The following is a 4,235-nucleotide window of genomic DNA, read 5'->3' as shown; positions in this document are numbered from 1 at the left end:
TTTTCCCACATTTAAAAAAAAAAGGTATTCAGTTCATGAGAGGGCGGAAATGTTACCTCAGGTTTCTTTCCCTTAAACATACAGACCCTAGTATCAGGAACAGCAGGGTCCTCCGTGATATGTAACACGTCTTTTATTGCCACAATCATGTACTGGATGTTCTTTGCCAATTTTGGGTCTAATTTGGCATCACTATAGTCGACACTGGAGTCAGTGTACGTGTCGGTATCTGTCTCTGCCAACTGAGCAAATGCCCGTTTATGTGACCCCCAAGGGGTCTGGACCTGTGATAACACATCCTCCACAGATTTCTTCCATGTCTGGTTCTGAGATTCAGATTTATCTAATCTCTTATTAATGAGAGCCACATTAGCATTCAAGGTATTCAACACATTTACCCAATCAGGAGTCGGCGGTGCCGACAGGGTCACTCCCACAGCCGTTTCTGTCTCTACCACAGTCTCCTCCTGGGAAGAGCACTCAGCCTCAGACATACCGACACCCACAGACACACTGGGCAAATAGGGGACAGACCCACAGTATAGCCTGTCAGAGAAACACAGGCCAGTATTTACTAAAAAATCGAGTTTGTCCGATTTGTGTTTTTTTTTCAAAGTCCCAATCCGGGAATTCACTAAGCACAAATCTCGACAGTGTCTGGTCTATTCGTAATGGATTTAACGGCAAAGTTCTGAAATACGAATGAACAGACCATCGGTCAAACGCGGCTGTTATTTCATACAATACGGGTATTCACTATTCATTCGTATTTGGGTGTTAGTCTCTGAGTGCTCAAGTGCGGGTCTATTTTTTTGCGAATCGTTAAAAAAAGCAGCAAAAAAATAGACCTGCTTTTTCCAGTCGAGTTTGGATAACCATGCACGGATCAGTGAGATCTGTGCATGGTTATCTATGGGAAAGGGTGTGTTTAGTGTAAAAACAGAAAAAAAAATATATGGGGTCCCCCCTCCTAAGCATAACCAGCCTCGGGCTCTTTGAGCTGGTCCTGGTTGAAAAAATACGGGGGACAAAAAGCGTAGGGGTCCCCCGTATTTGTTAAACCAGCACCGGGCTCCACAAGCCAGGTACATAATGCCACAGCCGGGGGACACTTTTATTGTGGTCCCGGCGGCTCTGGCATTACATACCCAACTAGTCACCCCTGGCCGGGGTACCCTGGAGGAGTGGGGACCCCTTCAATCAAGGGGTCCCCCCTCCAGGGACCCCTACGCTTTTTGTGCCCCGTATTTTTTGAACCAGGACCAGGCGCAGAGCCCGGTGCTGGTTAATGAAATATGGGGGAACCCCTGTCATTTTCCCCCCCATATTTTGTCAACCAGGACCGGCTCAAAGAGCCCGAGGCTGGTTGTGTTTTGGAGGGGGGACCCCACGCAATTTTTTTCTGAATTTTTAACACTTTAAACACCTTCTTAAGGTACACAATGAAGCCCTGCACGGATCTCACAGATCCGGCCGGGATTCCTTGTGTTTTGTCAGGCAGTATTTTACTCATCACTCCCGTAAAACACTGCCTGACATTACGAATCACATCGACATCGGAAAATACGAATTTGGAAAAATCGGCAGCTTAGTGAATGATCGTATCAGGATTCAAAAAGTTGCAGTAAAATGCACCCGATACCATTCGAGTTCAAACACCCTTCAAAACGGCAAAAACACGAATCTTTGTAAATATACCCCACATAGGGAGTTTGCCAGCTCACAACCAAGCACTCAATCCCAGATCTGAAACTCTAATATAAATCCCCAGACCAGGGCCGGCGCCACCACTAGGCAGCTTTAGGCAGCTGCCTATGGGCGCAGACCACTGGAGGGCGGCAGCTCATGCTGCCGATGAATGCTTGGCTTCTTGTCATGTGGAGCGTTACCGTGGAGAGGAGCAGGAGACTGTTGCTAGAACAACTCTGTAACCATAGCCGGCAGCATTCATGATATGCAATCGCGGGGTCAGGGCGGGGGGGAGGTGTAAAGCGCAGGGTGAGATCGCGGACGTCTGTGGAGAAGACAGTTAGAACAACTGTAACCTGCTTACTCTAGTAAGTGCATAGAGTATTGAAGCCGCTGCCGTAACAGATAGGCGGCCGCGACATCCCTGCTGCACTGTCAGTGTGAATTGGCAGCGGCTTCAATACTCTATGCACTTACTAGAGTAAGCAGGTTACAGTTGTTCTAACTGTCTTCTCCACAGACGTCCGCGATCTCACCCTGCGCTTTACACCTCCCCCCCGCCCTGACCCCGCGATTGCATATCATGAATATTACAGCCCAGCCCCCCTCCCTCCTCTCCCTCCCTCCTCCTCCCCCCCCCCCCCCAGCACATGCAGGGACCTCCGCTGATGGGACAAGTTTGGGGTTTTTTGGTGGACGAAGGCAGCTTTACACAGTCACACTGAGAGTGACTGCCGCTGCCAGGATCAAAGTTGCAGCGTGTGCAATGTATAGAGGGCGGAGGGGAGCTGCAGCAGGAACTCAGCAGAGGCGGGAGCAGCGGGCAGTCGGCAACGGCGGACACTTGGCACCCAGCAATGTTGGTAGCAGCAGGAACTCGACAGCGACAGGATAGGCAGGTACACGGCTGCACTGAGCCGCAGGAAGAGGCAGCTAGTCTGCCCTGTTATGCAGCATAAGTTTGTCAGGACTCCAAGCTCCTCCAAATGTTTAAGTGTGACCTTACTTTATGTGTATGTATTTATATGTGAGTGTGTGTGTGTGTATGGTGTGTTTATGTATAGAAATATACAGTAAGTATGTGTGTAATAAATATATATATACAGGTTGAGTATCCCATATCCATATATTCCGAAATACGGAATATTCCGAAATACGGACTTTTTTGAGTGAGAGTGAGATAGTGAAACCTTTGTTTTTTGATGTCTCAATGTACACAAACTTTGTTTAATACACAAAGTTATTAAAAATATTGTATTAAATTACCTTCAGGCTGTGTGTATAAGGTGTATATGAAACATAAATGAATTGTGTGAATGTAGACACACTTTGTTTAATGCACAAAGTTATAAAAAATATTGGCTAAAATGACCTTCAGGCTGTGTGTATAAGGTGTATATGTAACATAAATGCATCCTGTGCTTAGATTTAGGTCCCATCACCATGATATCTCATTATGGTATGCAATTATTCCAAAATACGGAAAAATCAGATATCCAAAGTACCTCTGGTCCCAAGCATTTTGGATAAGGGAGACTCAACCTGTATATATATATATATATATATCACACACATACTCCTATAGAAAATTATACAGCCACTGTTTTTCTGTTTTTTTTTTTTTTTTTTAACACCCATGGAGTGTCATCTGGTTGCTGAATTGCATTGAATGCGGGAGGGGGGGGGGGGGGGGGGGTGCAGTCTTATGTATATCAGAGCCGTAACTAACTAGGTGTGTGCCAATGGTGCCTTGCCCACAAATGCACTGAGGGCACACCATCGGGCATCACACCTGCTAGCTTCGAGCCCAGACTGCTGAAGGCGGCGCCGCCTGTGTCCCGCTGACGGCGGAGCCGCCCATGTCCCTCTGAAGCCGCCGCCCACCGCCTAGACACAACCATGTCCCGCTGAAGCCACCGCCACCCGCCCACCTGTGTTCCACAACTTCCTCTGAACTTGTAGCCGCAGCTTCAAGTTCAGAGGAAGTTTTCAAGCCGCTTCAGCGTCTGTGCGACAGGCAGCCTTCTCAATGGCCCAGCGGCAGCCCGGCCCCCCTCCCCTGCAATTCGGAACCCGCTGCCGCCCACAAGACTCCTGCTGCTGAAGCCGCCACCCGCCCGCCTGTGTCCCAGTAAAGCCGCCGCCGCCCACCCACAACAGCACGTAAGTGACTACACTACACTACACTATGCTACACTATATTACACTACACTTCACTACAGTACACTACACTACACCACAGTACACTTCACTACACTACACTACACTACACTAGGACGGGAGGGGGGGTGTAAGGGTGAATCTGCCTGCCATACTGTGTAAACGGGGACTCTGCCTGCCATAATGTGTAAAAGGGGATGCTGTCTGCCGTAACATGTAAAAGGTGGACGCTGTCTGCCGTAAAGTGTAAAAAAGGGGACGCTCTCTGCCGTAATTTGTAAAACAGGAGGTGCTGTCTGCCGTAACGTGTAAAAGGGGGACTCTGTCTGCCACAATGTGTAAACAGGGGACGCTGTCTGCCGTAATGTGTAAAAAAGGGGACACTG

The sequence above is a fragment of the Pseudophryne corroboree genome, chromosome 8 (genome assembly GCF_028390025.1).
Source record: "Pseudophryne corroboree isolate aPseCor3 chromosome 8, aPseCor3.hap2, whole genome shotgun sequence".
Lineage (NCBI taxonomy): Eukaryota > Metazoa > Chordata > Amphibia > Anura > Myobatrachidae > Pseudophryne > Pseudophryne corroboree.
The sequence above is the reverse complement of the archived record's forward strand: the minus strand, read 5'-3'. Positions refer to the sequence as shown.